The sequence below is a fragment of the Urocampus carinirostris genome, chromosome 2 (genome assembly GCF_059441175.1).
Source record: "Urocampus carinirostris isolate Australia breed hairy pipefish chromosome 2, RoL_Ucar_1.0, whole genome shotgun sequence".
Classification (NCBI taxonomy): Eukaryota; Metazoa; Chordata; class Actinopteri; order Syngnathiformes; family Syngnathidae; genus Urocampus; species Urocampus carinirostris.
The window spans coordinates 59,050,275-59,072,592 of NC_142350.1; the positions used below are offsets into that span (position 1 = coordinate 59,050,275).

The following is a 22,318-nucleotide window of genomic DNA, read 5'->3' on the forward strand; positions in this document are numbered from 1 at the left end:
AATATGCTAATAAATAAACTAAATATGAATAAAATTATAACACATGGTAAGCTTTCTCTCCTGGCTTTGATCTCCGGCAAAACTAACATAAAATGCGACAGAAACAAAATGAAAATAAATCCAAACAGCTTGCCAACATCATTTTTGCCATTCCATGTATTCTGTTACTCCCCAAGCCTGCACAAAATTTAGTCATTTTATCATATTTAGTTTCTTTTGTCTTTTATTAACATATTTGGTATTGGAGTAATCCAAAAATAATTCAAGTCAAGTCAAGTCATTTTTATTTGTATAGCCCTTAATCACAATTAGTCTCTAAGGGCTTCACAAGTTATTACAAATAAGAAGATTAGGTTACTCGTATGCTATAGAGTAGAAGTGAGTTTTAAGCCTAGATTTAAACATTTCCACCGAGGTTGCAGATCGGATCTCAGGGGGAAGAGCATTCCACAACACCGGTGCCCGGATGGAGAACGCTCTCGAACCAGCAGAACACTTCTTGGCTCTTGGGATCACCAGGAGACCGGCGCTCTCAGAACGAAGGCTTCGGGCCGGGACATAAGGGCATATCAGATCTGAAAGATACGAGGGGGAAAGTCCATGTATGATTTTGTATAGTAGTAGGAGAACCTTAAAATCGCATCTTAGGCTAACAGGGAGCCAATGCAGGTTAGCCAAAATTGGGGTGATGTGATCATACTTGAAAGTAATCCAGTTAAAGTAACCCTACCCAACCCAAACTTACATAAGTTGAGGCTCACAGAGTTTTCCACCATCTTGCTGCTATTAGTAACCTAAAAGAACAAAAACCACGTGATAGGTTGGTAAATATTCTTATTTTTCTTTACTATACTGGGTGTCCCAAAAATGTATGAACACTTTGACGTTAAACAGCCAATCGAGTTTTTTCCCCCTATTTTTTTAATTTATTTTTTTATTTTCTTTTGTAAGGATGAAAGTGGTCTTACAATCATGCTTTTTTCAAATCTGAAAACATTTTTAATATTTAAAAATAAAGCTGTAGTTTAATGAAGTGTTGGATTGATGTGTCAAACTCTTCGAGAGGTCACAGGGCACATAAAGCCTGTATTTTGAAACAAAATTCAAGTTAAGACTGTATAGACAGACACTAAAAAATGACAGGTGGATAATAGTGAGAGAAGCTCTGTCCATCCACCACGTACTCACCCAGCCCGAAATTTGCATCGGGTCGGGAAAGGCTTGGGCTTGACATCTATCCTCTAGGCTGAAAGTGGCGGAGAACACTTTTACCCGGTTGCGAAATGCTTGCTCACTTCGGAGTTGTTCGACCTTTCGCGATTAAATCCATAACATAGTATCCTTGTTGGCGCAATCGCTTTGGCCGATGACCGCCCCCTAGTCAGTCATCGTTTGTGAATTTGGTGACATTTTTCATAGCCAGCTAGCTAATAATTGATTGGCTAATTCGCAGAGACTTATTTTACGGGCCGGGGCCTTCAGAATTTCTTATGAAGACCTCTAGGTCGATTTAGGAGCCTAGCAACCACTAAATGATGAAATTTGATTGATAAATATAATAGAATAGATTACTGTAGAATAGAATAGAATTGTCTTTCTTGTCATTGATATTCACGTCTATCTTTAGATAGATAGATGTATGGATGTGTAGATAGATGGATGTATAGATAGATTGATACATCATTGAAAGCACACACCTGGGAGCAGCGCAACCAGGGAGGAGCAATGAAAGAAAGCTGATTGACAATTTGGAATTATTTCAAGTATTGATGGACAAAAAATAATTAATATTACATGATTCAAATATTTCTAGGACAGCGGAGAAGGCCTTGAAGCCCCCTTGCCCACCACTGGTGATGGATTGTTATGGATCCTCTTAATCCTTTCAGTCAGAATTTCCCAAATACATAGGAAGAAGGGTAAAGGGAGAACTATTACAATTAAAATGACTTCTTGACATGTTTGTGTTTCACCAAATTTGTGTAGTTTATGCTACCGCTCTGGCTATACAGTCTATTATATGTGTTGCACAGTATGGGACACCCTGCTTGCAGTACAAAATAGCATCCAGATGTCTCCCCGTGATGTTGCTGACACAATCTAAGGGGGCACTCCAGGGGGGCAAACGCAAACTGCGGATAATGAGCCACAAAACGTGCTGCGGCTTTTTTTATTTTCTATTTTAATTGCCCTTCTCACCTGGACGCGGTTCAAACTCGGATCTCGGAAAAATCCTTTGGTCGACCAACACCGGGATGATCCTAACAGATTCGGCTTCCAAGGGAATTTATCTGGAAACATCCCACCGAGAGTTATGTTCCCGGCGTCGGTGTGGCAACGGGGGGGTGCGGGATTTCTGGGAATGAAACCAGAACTCCCTTCCCGCTAAATAGGGGTTCCCCTCTCACTTGTAAACTCGGCAGAGGTTGAAAGGACCCCGGTGCTCAACTTCTGGATGTTTTGCAACCGGGGTCACAAGTTGGGGAAAAATGGCCGAAATTGTAGAATTTATTTTTTACATCTGAATGATGTTCTTGGCCCGACGTTGGCACTTTGTGGGTAGCTGTCTGGAGGGGTCACAGCCAGTGTACCCTCTAAGCTGCGTGCGTGCGCAATTGCGCACTGCTCGCACATTCTCAGCGCACAAGAAAATCTAGCCGGCGCACAAAAATCAGGGCTCAAATTTACTTATTAAGAAGCGACTTAAGTCAAAGTTACAGTGCATGAAGGTAAAAATACACGGGTTCCCCTGACGTTGTGTCCTAAATGCAGTATTTTGAAGTCAAACGAAGTTGAGTAAAGTTAGAACAGTTTGTCGAGAACAGGCTTTTTCCACTCGGCTCACTAAAAGGTACCGGCTCTTTCGGGTCCTAAACGGCTCTTCAGGTTGTTTTTGCTTCTTTGATCCCAACATGACCAAATATTATGTAAAATTATGCACAAAATGACTTAAAAGAAGGGGGGAATAGAACAAAAAGAAAAACATTTAGAAAAGAAAGAAATGTAGGAAAAAAGTAAACAGAGAACAAAAAGAAAAAAGGAACAGCTCGGAAAAAATAAACACAATAATATTTTTTTAAAGGAATTTTTTTAAAAAGTAGAAAAAAAACACGAAAAAAGAATAAAAAGTTTGTGTCGCATTCAAATAATTTCCAATTATATCAAGTGAATATTGTTGCCAACATTGTACTTCCACTAAAAAATGTGATTAAATACAGTTGTGTATCGTGCAACCGACTAAATAAGCCCCCAAAAATGTTAATATTATGCGACAAAATATATCTGGAAATAAAAAGAAATGGCTATCTTGTGAAAGAATTGTAAGAACAAACGACGTTTGTAGGCCGTACAAGCTTTGCAATTGTACGTGAGTCAATTCATTCAAAAAATAATTTTGCATTGCCGGAAACTCAGCAAAATGTAACTCGATGTCAAGTTTTGGACATGTTTGATCATTAATTATCTTGCCACACTTGGGATTATGGTTGCTCACTGTTGTTTCAAGCGTTGCTCACCGACTTTGTGTGAACGCTCAGACCCGTGGAAAATTACAGGGAACATTGATCGTGGGGTTTGTTTATTTCACGCAAGATAGGAGAGGCAAAACACGAGAACGGCAATATTAAGGCTGATTCCGAGGCAGCAGCGTTGTAATGATTTGAGCTCCCGTTAAGGAATCCGTCCAAGAAAGAGAGATTCCAGCCATGGAGTTATATGAGCGAGGTTATACATTCCTCCTGTCTACGAGGCCTCCTCTATAACTCACGCGTCCACATGTGCACTTGGCCAGCGTTCTGTTTTTCAAGAGGAAGTAAAGAGGATTTTGCATGAGTATAAAGAGCGTCTGAGCCAGACTCTCTTCCCTTCGCGGATGTGACAAGTGAAAGCTGCGGGATGATTTATTGAGAATTTGATGGCAGCTTCTGAGGGAATTTCTTATCTCACTAGACCACTGTTTGCTCGCCACATTTTTTTTTCCTGTATTGGCCTTCCTACTTCACAGAGCTTATTCCATAGGGTTTCTGCCCACCAACCTCCCTCCGCCGGTCCCCTTCTCCGAGCGAGTAAATTGAACCAGTGTTACATAATCTTCCGACACTATATTTGGTGGTTGATCTTCAGAGCATTGCGTCTACAGTATGTAATGGGGCCTCTTGCCACTAACTCTGTGAGCACTTAAAGATGAAACAATTGAGAAATGCTTTAGTAAAATAAGAAAAATGTAAAAATGATTTAGCTCTACATTGCAAAAATTACTAGAACAGCTTTCTTCCATCTTCGCAACATTGCTAAAATTCGTCCTATGCTGTCTCAGTCAGATGCAGAGATTATAATTCACGCGTTTGTTACCTCCCGTCTCGATTACTGTAATGCACTACTCTCCGGTCCAAAATCAAGGGCCTTCAGCTGGTACAAAATGCTGCAGCGAGGCTTTTAACTAAGACAGAAAGTTTGATCACGTTACCCCGACTTTGGCTAACCTGGCTCCCTGTTAGCTTAAGATATGATTTTAAGGTTCTGATGGTATTATAAAAAAACATGCGTGGACTTGCTCCCTCATATCTTTCAGATTTAATTTCCCCCTATCTTCCGGTCCGGAGCCTTCGCTCTGAAAATGCTGGTCTACTCGTGATCAAGGTTCGAGAGCTTTTTCCATTTGGGCCCTGTTGCCTCGGAATGCTCTTCCCCTTGAGATTCGATCTGCAACCTCAGTGGAAATGTTTAAATCTAAGCTTAAAACACACTTTTACTCTATAGCATATGAATAACCTATACTTTATGTTGATAATATGTGTATTATTTGCCCTCATGTAGGTTTTAGATCAGGGGATGGTGTCACAGTCTGTGGCTTGCAATAATCTGTGGTCTGTCTCTGTGATTAAGGGCTATACAAATAAGCATGAAATGAAATGATCTGCATTTATATAGTGCTTTTCAAGTCAATGACTTCCCAAAGCGCTTTACAATGTGCTCCACATTGCAGCCATGTAAGGCGCTAACCTGCTTATTGGGTATTAGGGGTTCAGTGTCTTACCCAAGGACACTTCCACATGTAACACGGACGAGCCGGGATTCAAACTGGGATCCTTTGATCCCAAGACGAGCGCTCTACCTCCTGAGCTACTGCCGCCCCTTGACTTGTCTTGAATTGACTTGGAAGAAAGTCCAACCCCTCTCGAGAGAACCAGAACCCAAGCTGTGTGTGGAGGTGAGTCCAACTATACCTAATTGAAACCTCTCAACCTCACACACCAGCTCAGGCTTCTTCCCCACCAGAGAAATGACATATCATGTCCCGCAAGCCAGTTTCTGGATAGGATCGGCGCTCTCACCACCACTACCGGGTTTGAATCCTTTCGCATACAATGTTGTGCAATTTTGGTCAGTGCTTCAAAACCTTGTGTAGTAAAGCACACTTATCATTTCTGAATGTATTTCCATTGTATCAGCGGGATGTAAGGCGCACTGGGCTGTAAAGCATACTTTGAAATTTACGGCCAATTTTGGGTTCTTAGGTCCAGAAAATACGACATACAAGCTATTTTAAAGCAAAAAAAAAAAAAAGAAACGCTTTCAAATTGAATAAAATGATCTGCCAACAGAATAATACATTTTTCTTATTACACGTTTTTTTCTCTTCTTCTGTTGTATGAATATTATTTATTTCCTTTTTCTGGTTGGAATTTGCTAGTTAAAACTATTACCAGTGTCGGAAATAACGTCTGCCCGGACGCCCGGGGTGTGCATCTTTTACGTCAGGCGTACAACTTACAAAACGCCTCCGCCCGGGTGGCCGAAAAAAAATAAAAATAAAAAAATAAAAAAATAAAAAGTTTTTATTTATTATTATTGTTGTTTTTTTTCAAATCAAACGTTTTCTTTATTTCGATTTCGAAATCTTCGTTCAGTTTGGAAATTTTGGTTCGTTTGGCAATTTGCATACTCGGCAGCCAATCAGAAGCTTGCATCGAACAATTTCATCCTTCCGGACTTTCCCGAGCGTTATAAGGTCATGCATTAGCACAGGGGTCGGGAACCTATGGCTCGCGAGCCATATATGGCTCTTTCTATGAATATCTATGGCTCAGAGACAAATTTGATTGCATGCAAAATATCTCCATCTTGTTCGAATCTTGTTCATCCTATTCAGATACACGCAAATCCAATCCAAAGCTTAGTGTACGATGTTACTTCGCAGTATATATAGGGCACGTTTTTCACTACAATTTACAGTCAAGGTGTCACACAAAAAAAGGGGGGAAAAAACTCGTTTTGGCTGTACAACGCTAAAGAATCCTTTATATAAAAGTTCACTATATTATCTGTGTTCAGTGTTCAGATACCTTATGATGAATCCACAGAACACACTGTAAATATGCCAAAACACCGGAAGAGAACTTAGTCTTTTGATTGGGTGAGTGGGAGGGATGGGTGGAGCCATGCAAAAAGCGCAAGCACTCCCTCCCATCTCTCGCCCTACGCCATCTGCGCCAAAAGTGAGCTCATCAGGCTCCCTATTTGCAGAATGTTGTGACGTTTTTACACAATAACTGCTTGCATCTGGTTTTGAAAACAATATGTATGAAAAAAAGGGTCAAAAGGAGTTTAACCGATCTTGAGTAATTGCAAGAAAGAGACAAGTTTAAAGTGGTATGTTTGTTGATTTTGGGACATGGGCTTTGGCATTATTCTCTTTTCATAATTTTTATCAAATCATCAAAAATAAATGTGCTGAAGACTAAGCTTTTGTCTGGGGCCCGGGTTTAGCAATTTTGTAAATTTGTCTCATAATATATGGTGTGGCTCTTTCCCAAAATAAAATCAATATTTTTTGCTTTTATGGCTCTTTGAGTCAAAAAGGTTCCCGACCCCTGCATTAGCATATCATTTTCCAAAGTAGACGCACAGAGAACACAAGAAAAATGGATAAGTGGTTTGGAATCAAGCCAAAACTTCAGCCCCAGAAGAGAGATTCAAAAGAAGCTAAGAAAATGTATGACGCTACAAAACGTAAACGTACATTAAAAGCATCGTGGAAAGAGGAGTTCATGTGGCTTGGAGCAGACGACACAACGCAAACCTTGCATTAATGAAGATGGGTCAATACAGGGTACATACTGATGGCAGATGGAAAACAGCGATGTCATATACATGCAATGAATGTTATAAGTAGATTTATAATAAACATAATTTTAAAGTGTTGTTCTGTTATATATCCTATATATAATCCTTAATACTTTGCAACAATGTTTTGGGGTTTTTTTTTGCGATTAGTCGTCTTATTGTGTTTCAAGTTGTGAAAAATGGGGCAGACAACTTTATGGCTGGGCAGGTAACTTTTCACAGTTGTCTGCCCTGGTGTCCTGTAACTTTTTGTCATGAGTTTCAGACACTGCTATTACAAAGCATAACCTCCTGAAAAGTGTGTGAGAAAACAAAACCCACAAAAATGCCAGTCATTTGTGTAAGCTTTTCTAATGACAGGTTTCAGTCTCACGGCGTTGGCTTGGACAAAGCCCAGTGCCGGTTCCACGCTTTGTTGCGAGCGCGCCACCGAACACTACTGTAATTAATCAAGCAGCTGCTCTTGACGTCAGCAGGAGGCTCGCTTGCGCAAGCCCTCCACGCTCTCCCATAGATCTAGGGCAACCCGTTAAAAGTAAACGCAGCTCTTATCACACCTTCTCTATGTGTGATAAGACCCCAGAGGAAGGTCCGGATGTCCTCAGGCTTGTGGTCAACCCAACCCACGGGTGCCCCTCCTGAAAGGAACAATTCACAATTCGTTGTTGGGGTCATTTGCTGCCTGGCCGTCTGGCTTAGAGGTAAGATCGGGTCTAAAAGATCCAGCCAGACCTAGGCCCGCGGGTATTAAATGCCCGATCCAGCCAGAGCCCGATTTGCAGGACCGAGCTTGAAGCAAACCCGGAATTTACTATTGTATTTAGGAGAAGTTAGGAGAAAGCATACCTGTCAACGTTTTTGCCGTACAAAGTATGTTTATTGTGCATTTTAAGACGTGTACGACGTACAGGAAAATCTGTACGGAAAAACGCAAATTTGTCAATTATGGGTACCATTCGGTAAACACCGACTATCACGAAACGGCAAATCAATCAAGTCTAACGAGTTCGCCGCGGTAGCCTCTATCTCGGCATCATTTTTTTCGTCGCAAACGAAGCGAGCGGTGTGATGTAGTGAAAGGAAGTCCGTCGCTTTTTAGAGAACCGGCTTTTTTGGGTCAACTAATTAAAGAGAGCCGGCTCTCCAACGGCTCACTTGCTTTGATGCATTATATTACGAATGATTATGTTCTATAAAGAAGTTAAGAAAAAAAGGAAGTATACAATGGTAAAATCAAAAAAGACAGGTTTGTGGTTATCCCTTTAATCAGTATATTACCAACAATAATTTAATGCAGAAAATTAATTCATAATTTGAATAAGAAAATGTATTATTCTACTTAATTATATTTGCATGTATTTTTTCCTTCTACAGTGAACGTCCCAGCTACTTCATTTTTGAACTTTTTTTTATAATAAACATCATTCATGTCGAGCAACTCAGTATCTCACAAAAAATGTTAATTAATAATATATATGATATACTGAAACAAATGTACAATGTAACATGTTAAACTACATATAAAAAAAAATATGGTGTAAGATTATTTTGTATTTTGTAAGGGAAATACAACATTTTGTAAGGGCATGGAGCCCTGGAGCTTGACGGGTATGGTAGTACATCTTCAGAAATATAGCACAGCACTTTAAGAGAAAGAGAGGCAGAGAGACAAATAGGAACAATGAGAGGTGGATAATACAGGCAGGTCGGAGTTCTTTAAAATGAGTCTAGTACAGCCAGGTTGTGATGAGGCGATCTCTGATTTTTGCAGACAACGGTCAAAAACTATTCGCGGCCTCGAAACGCTCAGCGCACTGTGACATCAGTGTCTTGTGACAAGATAGTGAATTAATCACAGTGTTTCTTGTACATCATGGCTCATCATGCATTTTTTTAGTTTAGTATCCATACATTGTTTTTCTGTGTATTTTTATTCACATATATTGATCTAAAAAAGCGTATTTACTTATACAGGAACTGTCGAGAACCAGAATCGGATCAGGACCCAAACGCGTGACGTTCTCACACAAGCCTTTTATTTGACGGGAAATGGGGAGACGTGCACATTAGGCAGCGGTCTGGCGTGGAAAGACAGGAAGCCAGAGACCGACGGGATCGATTCCAATTGCCGGAGTTGATATCGGACAGATGGGGTCGATACCGGATAGGACGGGATAGACAGGATTGATAATGAATCAGGATATCAAAAATAAACAGGAGAAACTAGACGGGAAGGAAAACTGGAGAAAATAATAAACAGGACAAAAATAGACGGAAACAAAACTGGAAACCGAAATTAAACGGAACAAAATTAAGGGGAACAATGCCGGACAGGAAATACCAACAGGAACAGGACCGAGTCGCAACCCACGTCTTGCGGGGCAGAAGTTCATTGACAGATTGACAAAGGAAGCGTGAGAGCGTTGAGCTAAAAATAGACAGAAAGCCAATCCGTTAACGAGCTAGAGTTGGCGCGACACGGGTGCGCCAATTGGGCGCCATGGCAACCGTGACAGGAACATCTAAATAAATGGGGAAAATATGAGGGATGAGTTAATGGTAAAAGTGTGCCGAACTTTGTTGTTTTTATCTGTAAATTGTTTTTGCAATACACCATGCCTTGAAAAAAAAAAATAAAGGTCAAAACCCGGAGACAAAATTGATGTGGAGTGTCTCGGCTAAGGGTTCTTTGTAAGTTCTTAAGATTGCGCAAGCCAAGAATTTAGAAGGGTTCAAACACTTCCACAGGTTGTACATACTTCCGCTTATTTTACAACGTGGCTATTTTAAAGCAGTTTCAAGGAGGCCGGCCTCTGTTCGAGTATTTCTGGTCATTTGTAACTACAGTACCATGAAACTTTAACCAGCACCCGACTAAAAGCCGCATGTGCCCACGTTGAAACACAGTATATTTACAAAGAAAGACAGTACAGAGAAAAAGGTTTTCAACCAATTACTATTTCCGGATGCCCAGAGAGATGTGAAAAACTCCCTGGTGGAAAGAGTTTGATGACAGGTTTTGGCGGAACTCACCTATTACACACTCGTTGTCATGGACAATATAATGAAAGGACAAAATTAACTGTGTGAGAATCTTCCGGCAGGCCTGAAATGAGATGCATGGATGCCAATTTGCCTAAGGTGTGTCTAAACAGGAGCATGCTCACCGCACCTTCTAGGACCACAGTACCGATTGTCACGGATCAGGAAGGATGTCAGTTCAAGGATCAACAGAGGATCCAAGGACTCTTGAGGCATTAGTTGAGAAAAATGGTCAACAAGCTTTTTTTCTGCACACCTCTGAAGTAAAGCGTTTCTTATTACCTCATGTTTAGTAAAGACACTGAGTCTCTTGGTTATTTACATCAATTATTTTTAATAACAAATCAACCTAGAAACTTAAAATATGATACATTCATTTCATCAAGCCCCAGTGTGTAATATTCAAATTACTAACGTGAGTAACGGAATCCATGGAATGGCAAAAATGATGTTGGCAAGCTGTTTGGATTTATTTTCATTTTGTTTCTGTCGCATTTCATGTTAGTTTTGCCAGAGATCAAAGAGATCAAAGCCTGGAGAGAAAGCTTACCACGTGTAGTGAGTCATAATTTTATTCCTATTTAGTTTCTTTTGTTCTAAGTGGCATATTTGATATTGGAGTAATCCAAAAGTAATTGAAAGTAATCTAGTTAAAGTAATCCTACCCAACCCTGGTAATATTTGACCACTAGATCGCGCTGAATTGTCTAATACGAACAAAAACCAGTGCCACAGGGCATATCCTAGCAACAAATTACCAGACAAACATAGCGGCGATCTCCGGTAAAGATTCCACTATGTAAAAGAAATACAAATTACTCAGCCTATTTTATGGAATTTGAAATTAGTGTGATATATCAGGTATTTTTGCTTTGCATTCATATTAATATTTGTAATAATAATATTAATATTAATTAATTATTAATATTTCATATTTATATTAACATTACCGGGGACCCCTCTCACCCCCATCATGGTCTATTCACTCTGCTAGCCTCTGGGAAGAGGTACTGCAGTGTGCGGTGCAGGACCACCAGGCTCCGCAATAGTCTAGTCCCCCTGGCCATTAGACTGTTAAATGGTCAATCTAACATATAGTTAACTTAAATCTAAACGGCTGCTAATCTGACTTTTGCACTAGTGGCAGTTTTTTTATAGCTTGCCACTCCTTGCACATCTGCTCTCTGCACTATTGTACTTACAGTGTTATTGTTACAGTGTAAATGTTACTGTGTACCTGACTTGTTAACCTGACTGCCCATTTTGCACATCTGGTTAGCTACTCTTCTTGCACTATCGGCACTATGGTAAACTACTATACGAAGCCATAACACAATACAGCTTTATTTATATCTGTACACTGAAGGAAACTGTGGGAGTCAGATCCATCGACATTTCGTTCTGTATACACGTGTACTAGAATGACAATAAAGTGAATCTGAATCTGAATCTGTTTTGTCACCGATTGAAAGTTTTTTGTACATTTAGGATGTCATGATTACCAATGGGAATAAACTGTGCCCGCTCTTTTGGCGCCAACTGCCGCGGGTTCTGATTGGCTCCCTGTCCCTGTTTGAACACAGTCCTGTGAATCCCCAGTTGTCAGTCCGTCTGCAAACCACTGTGAACACCTTTTGCGACCCTGACTCCCACCTGTCCCGTTTTTTGCTCCCGTCTTCAACTGTTTTTTATCCTGATCACGTCTGCCCTCCCGCCCCGGCTTTTGAACTCTTTCTGTCCCAGACGAAGTCTTCTCTCCTATTCTGACTTACGACTACCTTCCGACCGCAACCACATTTTTGCTCTCCTGTCCTGGCTACCAACCCGCTTTTTCCGTCCCCGACAGCGCCATCGCCCGCCACGGAAGATTTACTTCCGCGTTCAGAGCACAACCCTAGTACTAGAACGATTTGCTTCCCGCGTCCAGCGAACACCGGATTGTGGGCGCAGCCCTTTCTCTTTCTTCCTCTAAAACTTGTGAGAAATGCAACAAAAGTGGGTCCTGTCTCCGTTCTGGTCGTGACATAGGAGGCACTAAATATTACACACGGTTCCTTTAAATATTTGCACGTGAAAAACGCGTAAGGTATGTTCTTGTCTTTGTAATTGCAATCTTGGTTGTCTGTACGATGTCACCAGTCATTGGACAACTTGTCGACAAACCTTATTTTTCTTGTGGTAATGCCACATATAATTGGAAAGTTTAAACTCTCGGGATTCAAGATATCAAGATAAATATACTCATCAGAGAAACCTCACGGTGGGTCTGAAACGAGATACGTGAAAACTATCAAGCCAGCGTAACTTACCATTACGTACCCTGGCTCTCTTCTACTTCTTTGAATGTCCACGAAAATGGCTTTTTACACCTTTTCCATGATGAGGGTCTGTTCATGCTAGTTTTATTCATGCGCAAAGCGCAAAGTTACACGCCACGTATATTTCACTTGTCTCACTCTTACCTTCACTGCTCAGAATGCAATAATTAGCCGTATTATTGCATAGGCCGCAGGGTTTAAAGCTTGTGACAAAAGTCGCGGCTTATAGTCAAAATTCTACGGTAATATTAGCTTCAATCCAGAACTAGAAGATATTTCATGCCATTTTTTGGACTAACCTTTTGCAACATGATTGTTTTCATTGCCCGTAACAGCAAGATGACTGACAGTTATGTCAGTTCCCGCAAGGTGAGACATTACTTTAAATAATTGCAACTGTTTTCGACCTATGATATTTAAAAAAAATGCACGTTCACGATATTTTTCCAAATTATTTAAACAAATATTGTTATTTCCTAAAAGATTGACATTTTTACTACTAAAAGGCGCTAAATAATACACACTGTCCCTTTAAGCTATGTCTTTAGCATAACAAAATGTGTCAAAACAGATGCAACTTTTCTACTCATGTTATCAGAAATTAAATGGGTAATATTGTAATTTTTATTTCAGATCTTGGGTTGTTGTAGACCAGTGGTCTTCAACATAAGGCTCGCAGGCAACAGGTAGCCCCCTAATACCACTTGAGTAGAATGCGGACCGGGTGTGAAAATATATCATCGGTCATTACAATTTTCTTAAAAATTTGATTTCCAACTTGCATGTTGAGTGGTTGACTGAGCTTAAATTAACCTCTAATGATTAAAACCTGGTAATAAGAAAGTAGTAACATAGTAATAACATAATAACATATTAACATACCTGTCAACCTCCAAGACTTCATGCCAGTATAAACTGTCGTATTTTCCCGTACACATTCCAAAAAAATCGTACACCATATATATTTTTTTTGAATCATGCATGATGGGAAATCCCCAGGCGGCAGACGCATGCGCACAGTAGCATCAAACCACTCGCTTCATTTGCAATGAAAAAAAAAGATATTGAGATAGAGGCTTCCGCGGCAAATTCCTTTGACTTGATTAATTTGACGTTTCGTGATAGTCGGAGTATACCGGATAGTACCCATAATTGACAAATTTGTTTTTTTCCGTACAGATTTCCTTGTACGTCGTACTCGTCTTAAAATGCATAAAGAACGTACTTTGTACGGCAAAACCGTACAGGTTGACAGGTATGTATTAATAACATGTTATTTAAGAAACGTGTATCAAACTGGTAGCTTTTCGCGCTAATCAGTAACAATAAAGTAGCTTTCAGCTTCAAAAAGGTCGGCGACTATACAGTACAGCACACAACTAACTCAACTAGAATGTGCTCCCCTTTAGCTTATTAGCATCATTTGCAACCCTTTTCATTGATTATTTTGAGATAATAATGACTTTCCTTTTTCTTTTTCAAAATTATGTGTAACTGTAAAGTAAAGCTTTATTTTTTGAGCATGAAAAAACAACAAATTTGAAAATGATTCCAGGTAGTCCGGGTTCCCCCAAATGTTTATGCCCTATGTGTATGTTTATCCCATAATTCTGTAATGAACCAATAACCGACTGAGTGAAAGGACGTAGCGATTTTTAAGGTTGCCATAGAGAGCTCATTAGTTAAGGTTCGGTAAATGTAGGCGACTAATGCTTGGCGGCGTACGCCTTGTCCGTAAACAAACAAGAGCGAGCGATGCTTCTTATCTATTAGCTTTTGGCGAACGTCATGGGTAGCGCACGTCATAGCTCGCAATGTGCATTACCTTTAAATGTCATACTAGTTAGCGCGCATGAACCGGTATGACATGAATGTGAAGAGCAATGGGGCGGCGTTCAAACAGATTCCTTCCTTTTCTGCGCTTTTTCATGTCAGGTGAGGTCGGATTTTCAAATACATCAACCTACATCTTATCTATCATTTAATTGGCAGAGTAATAAAGCTGTATAAACCGTAGCATAGGAGAAAATAGATTTATTGTCTTAGATTCTCAATTATTTTCTGTTAGGCCCCCCCCGAAAGAAGAACTCCTCTCGCGCCCCCCTAATATCATCTGGGTTCATATTTTTTCACTCGAAGATTTGCTCAACTTTGTATTTAAACTCCATCCTCAATGCTTATACTCTGTGCTATATGCAAGGCATGGAGGTTAAATGTAAACACTGCCAACGAGAGCGCCACTGCTCCCTATTGTAGTGGAGGTGGAATTGCAAGGAGGTGATTTTTTTGGAAAGTAAATTAAAAAAAAAAGCCACGTGCCAACACCATCTGCCTTAAAGGTGGGATGCTGAGTTTGAAGTGTCCCTCAAAAGTAGAAAGACTATTTTCTCTATTAAGTATGTGTTAACAATGCCCAACTGAGTTCAAAGAGACTTTATATGTTTTTTGTCCACCGTGCATTTCTGCTTTTATCTTACTTTTAGCACTGCTGTTCCGGGACACGCAACACAGTAGGAAGCAGGGGATGGGGTCGGAGAGTCATTTCATGCCCAAACCCACGTTTTTTTTGTTCGTGTAGCAGGAAAACAGTAAAGGTAAGAAAATACCTGTTTTAAATACAGTCAAAACACTAATCCAAACCCCCAAAAAGATGTCACAGTGCTATGGCACCCAATTGGCCCCGCCCATGTGGCGCCAACTGCGGCTCGTTGACAGATTAGCTTTCCTGCTATTTAAACCCAGCACTGTCACTCTCCTTTTGTCAGCCTGTCAACGAACCTCTGCCCTGCAAGAGGTGGGTTCTGACTCGCTCCTGTTTCTTGTTGGTATTTTCAGTCCGGTATAGTACCCGGTTATTTTGTCCTGCTAATATCGGTTTTCAGTTTTGTTCCCGTCTATTTTTTGTTCCCGTGTAGTTTGTCCCGTTTAATTTCGATATCCTGTTTCAATATCAATCCTTCCTGTCCGGTATCGACCCCATTTGTCCGATATCTGATCCGGCAATTGGTATCGATATCGTCGGTCCTTGGCTTCCTGTCTTTTCATACCAGACTCCCAACTTGCCATAAAATAAAAGATTGTGTGAGAAACGTCACGCATTTGGGTCCTGATCAAGTTCCGGTTCTTGACAAAAAAATGAAAAAACAAGAGTTCATTCGAGCGCGTCTAAAAAAATGCACATACTTGACCAATGAGCTGACCGAGGCTGAGATCATGACTTTAAATCAGGAGATGGCGGAGAATAGCAAGTTTCAAATTACAGACAGAATCTTTAACTTATAAATTAAGTCCATTTGCTGATCAATTGGAATAAATGCATCAAGAGAAAGGGAGTCTGCCATCATAAAGAAAAGAAAAGAAAAAAAAAACTTTGATGCCTTGACCTGCTGTTAGCTTAGTGAATGAGGTGAGTGCCAAATCGGAATGCTTGGTCTCACTCTTGCCCTCTACCTTGAGCCAAAGGAATTGCGTGCCTCTATCGGCATCTGCAGGCTTTCAACACAGCACATTACATACTAATTTTATGACTCATATTCATAACAACATGTGAAAATTCAGCAATTTTGATAATTAGTATCTAAATAGTGTTAAGTTAAATGACAAAAAACTTCAACTCTGAATAAATATAATCGTTTAAAATACCTTTAATTTCATATTTCCATGATATGCCTCACCTGCCTTGCCTGACTAAACTTAAGTAATGGGGGTTTGTGCTGTCCCCTTAAAATATGTAGAAACTTTCAAAGTAAACCACTTAGTTAAGATCAATAATAAGGATGATGTTAACGAGTACCATTATTTTTTGGGTGTGAGGTGAGCACCAAATCAGAATCCTTGGTCTCACCCTTTGCCATCTGTGAGGCTCAGTAATACGTCACGTACTAATTGTAATACAGAGATCCCTCGCTGTTCGCGGGTAATGGGGGATCAGAACCACCCACATAAACAAATCCCCTAAGGGTCAAACTTACCTTGAGATAACGTTACTACCGACTGAGAGCATATGATTGTAACAAAATAACAAATCTAGATCTACAAATAATAAAACACAACACATAATTGCCGTTGAATGAATTGTCAAATGACAATAAAACCAAAGTAAAACGAGATTGGAGAGCTTATCTTTTCAGAACGCAATTTAGAGGGCGGCTGGTTAGCTGCGCACAAGCATTGTGTGTTCTCAAATGGAACCTGATTTCCGCAGTCATTGAAATAAAACCGTGATGAATGTAGCAGTTTCCCACGAGTTGTAGCTCCAGGTCATCCGTTTAATGGGTAATGAAACCAAGGTTGGCAAGACAAAGGGTCCGCAGCAGTGGCTTAATAGAGTTGTTAGCCTCGCTGTAGCAATATGTTGGACCAGAGGCACCGCTATTGCCTTCTCCCTCAAGGTTACCCCAATCGCTTCTGGAACCCAGTAATAATCCACAGAGCACCTTCCTGAGATCAGTATTTTGTTGTTATCTTCTTACTTTCCTTCAAAGGGCGATTTAATCGATAATTTTCTTTTCAATGTTACAAGGCCGCAAAAAGCTATCTGGAGCTAGACTGGATTTTGTTTTGGGAGGCGGCCACTCTTGCGCCCGCCTGCTGTTGGACTGACATGATCCACCAACCAATAACAATTGCGCGCACTGATAATCACAACCAACAAACACAAAGCACCTCCCTAATCTGCCCCTGCTCTTTCAGAACGCACAATAAATTATATCAATGACAGTAAAGACAAAATCAATTCAAAACCTGCAAAGGAGTGAACCAGGGATAACCTAAACGCAAGCTACTGAGGAGTCTCTATATATTCATAATGAGAAAAATCAGTTTTGGTAAATGAAAAATCACAACTTGTGAAATTATGAGGAAGAACATTAACACTGAATAAATATAATCTTTTAATATACATTTTTTGTTGTATATTTCCATGAACACAGGTGAGGCTGGGCGATAACCTCCAAATTGGATAGTTGGTTTCCTGAATATTAATCTTACACATTCCTTAAATTAAAATAAGAGTGGGGCAGCAGTTTTTTTTTTTTTGGGTGTCCGTGTTTTCAAACCATTCAATTACCGGTGACACCTGGTATTTTGGACACATCCTACATCAACGCCTAACAGCATTCAAACATTCATGTGGTTTTGTTACCTTCAACCGAGGAAGAACAAAATAATGAGGTAGAGCATCACCCGCATTGCGACGCTAAACTATTTTTAGATGGTCTTTCCCTTTTTTGGCAGGGTCGTCGGCACATGAGAATGGAAATCCCAAAGAGTCAAACCTTCTAACTAACATTGTCTTGAAATTGATTGTTGTTCTGGTCTGGAAGAGGGTAATGTCTTTCTGGAAAAACCAAAAGTGCCAAGTGAGGTTTTTGGGGGAGATTTTTACTTCTGAAGTGACCGACTTAATTGCTTGTGAAAATTTGTGATCCCGGCCATATTTGTTATATATGGAAGGTGTACGTAAGCATTTTGTTGGTGATTCTTTGGCTGATCGGGAACCAGTGGAGTTGTTGAAGGACAGGGGGGATGAAACGGCTAGACTCAGTATTGGAACTTAAGTAGAAACTCAAAAAAAGGAGGAAAGACGTCAATAGATTTTGAACCTGCAAGGAGGACATGGAAAGAAGCCTTCAGATAAGTAATTTAAACCCTGTTTTAAGGCCCTACCCTGAGTCCTCTGTTTTTATTAAAGTTTCAATATTACAAAAAGAACAGCAACAACAACGATTCCTCCTCCGCAAGTCGGCCACCGACATCTGTCGACTTTGTGGGGAGAGTGCGGAATCGGCCGAACACCTATGGGTCGATTGCCCCGCCTTCATCGCGGACCGTCAACGATGGGCAGTTGGATCCGAATTTGCGGAACTCGTAGCACGACCGAAGCGTTCCATGTTGTTCCTAAAGATCATCTTTAGACGACTTGAAGCGATCTAGCAGCAGCAGCAACAACGATTGACCGATAGAGACAATGACAATGACCGAGAGAGACAACAGTGAGCAATGATAGTTAAATTATTTTATTTTTAAAAACAGAATTAACTTAGCACCCCTTTCAAATTCTTTCCTCTTTGCTTTCTTCTGGTTTAACAGTTTTCCATAGTTTCGGCAGTGATTCTGATCTCCTCTTTGGTTTGAACGCTCATGAGGCAAAAGTTTGACTTGGCAGAGTCTCTCTGATGTAAGCCTCTGCTTTTATCCAAGATTGGGACTAGCCTACAGTCTGCCCCAGCTTGTGTTACGTTTTGTTGCCTATCACATTCAGTTTTAGTGATTTGTCATGCCGATTTAACTTTGTTGGAGACAAAGAATTTTAAATATGCAATGTGAAAGAAGACCCTACATATATCAATGGCGGATACCAAACAGTAATAGAACATAGCAGTCACTCTAAAAATAACAGCAGAAGAGTGTAGCGCTAGCATAAAACTATACTGGCGGTCAGTGGAAGCAGGTGAGGCTCAAATAGATAAATAGTTATATTTAATCAACTTTAAGTTTTTTTTTCCTCTTTTAACTTCAGAATTTGGGGACTTTCTCTTTCAAGTTTGTTGAAATTGCTAATTGAACGATCAAATACCAAGAGCGAGCAGCTGCCGAGAATAATTGGTCTTGCTATCACTCTGACCATTGATTCTGATTTGGCTCGCTCCAAAAAATTTTGAAAAATATGTTTTCTATGGGGCAGCATGGCAGCGCAATGGTTAGCGCGTGTGCTACATAGTTCTGAGGTCATGAGATCGAACGGTACTGTGTGGAGTTTGCGTGTTCTCCCTGTGCTTGCGTGGGAATCCTCCGGGCACTCAGGTTTCCCCCACATTCCAAAAACATGCATGTCAGGTTAATTGGCCGGTCCAAATTGTGCCTGGGCAGCGCGGCGGCGTAGTGGTTAGCGTGTGTGTGGCACAGTTCTGAGGTCATGAGATCGAACCTTGCAGTGCAAGGTTTGCATGTTCGCCCTGTGCTTGCTTGGGTTTCCCCCACATTCCAAAAACATGCATGTCAGGTCCAAATTGTCCCGAGGTGTGAATGAGCGAGTTACTTGTCTGTCTATGTGTGCCCTGCGACTAGCTGGCAACCAGTTGAGGATGCCCCCTTCCCACTGCCCGAAGATTGCTGGGATGGGCTCCAGCACCCCCGCGACCCTATTGAGGATAAGCGGTGCAGATAATGGATGGTTGGATGGATGTTTTTTATGCTACACTTTGTTTATTTGATAAGTTCATTCTGGTTTGAATATTGGACACCTGCAAAAGAGATTTTAAAGGATGTTAATTTGTTATTTTGACTATTATACACTGTTTAGATCATTGTCTCTATCTGCAAATCATGTTGCTCATCTTTGATATCCACACCCCTCAGGGCAGATCTGCTTTTCTATTCGAGGTGATTTAATAAAAAAAGAATGGACTGAGGGGAGGGCTTTTAGAACAGGTTGGAATTTCTAAACAGAGATTTCTGTCCTTATCTGTCCTTATGTTCTCAACAAGTTCCAAATTCATTGGTGTCTCTCCTTATTTTGACCGTCTACTAAACTATAAAATTATCAAATGCCTACATGTCAACCTATACATTTTATACAACTTTTTGCTAAAAATATTTCAATACGATCATGTTCAGAAACAAAGTTTTATTTAACATAAATTGTTTCCTATCATAAGTGAAAATCATCATACTTATTTGGACTATTATTGCGCACTGTTGTTCGTTGTTTTGACTATCACTGTCGCTATTGGCCAATCGTGTTGCTGTTCTTTGATTTTCACACCCTTTGGGGTGGATCTGTTTTGTAACTTACGATATGTAATAAAAAGAAAGGGTTTAGGCGAGGGCTCCAAGAACAGGTTGACCTTTCTTATCTGAAGGCTTCTCTTTCTGTTTTCCCCGCAAGTCCAAAATCCATTGATGTCTTCTCTCCTCATTTTGAGTGTCTACTAGAGTTTGAACTTATTATATTGTTATGGGAAAAAACATGTTTTTATAAAACACGTTAAATGTTGTCAAAGAAAAAAGGAAAAAAAACTGTACAGTAGGTACTTTTACTCAAACACACGTCACTGCCAGGTCTGTGTTATCTGTATGTAGGGTTTTAATTAATTTTCTATATGTTAAATCTTTCGGTTAAATATTGGTCATGTCATACAAATAAAGACCTGGAACTAACAAGGAAAAAAAACCTCATTGTTTTGTGAAACAAAAAAATAATATTTTCCCATATTGTAATACCCTTCTCAATTGTCTTTTTTCCATAGTTCAAACAGAAGAAGGTACCAATGGCAGGCATGTGAAGTACTGTTAGAGCTGAGCAGAAAAGCAATTTAAAAGTGATGGATTGAGGTGCAGAGAGTGAGGAAACTGAGCGTGAGACACAAACAAGTGTTAGAGACCTTACAAGTATGTGCACAGAGAGCTACTAGTACATTCTATTTGTGATGATTACAAAAACAAAAACAAAAAACCTGCTCGTTTATTGTGTGTGTACACTGGCATGCAACCTTTTATGACTGTGTGAATAGATGATTGTTCGTTTAACTTCTTTTGCTGCCATGGACGGCCATAGATGCCAATGTTTGTTCTTTTTAAGATGGCAGTAAATGATTTACAATGGAAACAATTATAAAACACAAAACAAGCTAATATATGAAATATCGTCCAGCGTTGGTTGATTTTCACTTTTTGTACTTCTCTTGCTATTCAGAGTTCAGAATTCAACAAAATTGTCTGGTAAATAAGAAATGATTACAAAAAAGCATGAATTGCTAAATTGTATTTAACCAAAAATGCAAAATATGCCTGATTTTATCCATCTTAGCGGAGGGCCGTTTTGCTACCGTATTTTCCGCACTATGAGGCACACAAATAGTTTTTTGGTCCTATATTTTCTATACATAAGGCGCACCGTATTATAAGGCGCTACAATGGGAACGTCGACAAAACAGTCAGATAGTTCAGTCAAACTTATTAACCCCTTAACATTCCGAAAGCTTGCAAAGAAGCAAATACGTGTCTCAGACATGTACGGAAACAGTGTCTGTATGATGTCACCAATCACTCAAATGCATCGTTCCAAATATCATTCGGAAGGTTAAAGTCTTGGATTCAAGAAATGCCAAACATTTCTTAGTTTCCATTTTATTTTTTTGCTGGCAACTGTGTGGACAGCAAAGTAAGAATTTTATTGTGCAGGGAAACGGGGTTCTTTACTGTGCACATGACAATAAGCACTTTGAATTGAATTTAGTTTAAAAATAGACTCATTACAGAAACATCAAGATCGTTCTAAAACAAGATACCGGGAAAATATAAAGCCGCATAGCTCACCTAAGTTCTCTTGCAGCCATCACGTTCAATAATTATACGTAACCATGGTCTTCTTACAACCGTGAGTGTAGTATATCTAGGAGAGTAAAATATTTACAAATACAGAATAGTAAAAAATGTTTTCTCTCACTCTTACTTTCCCCTTCTCTCTTTTTCTCCTCTCATTCTATTTCTCTTGGGACTTTGTTCTTTCTCGCTCTTTCCCCCTCCCTCACTTTTTCTTTTAATCTCCTTTCTTTCTCCCACACTCTTTACTTTTCTCTCCCTCTCTTGCTCTTATTTATTTCTCTTTTTTTTCCTCTCTGATAAACTAGTTCGCCCCCCGAGAGAATGTTTGTTCTTTCGTGTGGCCCCCGAGTTGAAATGAGTTTGACACCCCTGATGTATACTATACGAAATAATTATCATTATATTAATATTGGGTTCATCCTTTAACCACTAAGGTCTTAGGGGCACCATTTTCTGTTGTATGTCTTGGGCAAGTACACTCTGATGCTGCCCATCCCTTTCCAGGC

General features: G+C 40.0%; 1 long non-coding RNA gene across 1 annotated transcript in view; it reads right to left on the minus strand.

Moving 5' to 3' along the window:
* The window catches only part of LOC148372753 (uncharacterized), a 69,112-nt gene extending 47,231 nt beyond the window's left edge, over window positions 1-21,881 (minus strand). The window contains exon 1 of the long non-coding RNA XR_015849560.1: window positions 21,804-21,881. This is a non-coding gene — a long non-coding RNA (uncharacterized LOC148372753). The remainder of the gene's footprint in view (window positions 1-21,803) is intronic.
* Window positions 21,882-22,318: the final 437 nt, after the last annotated feature.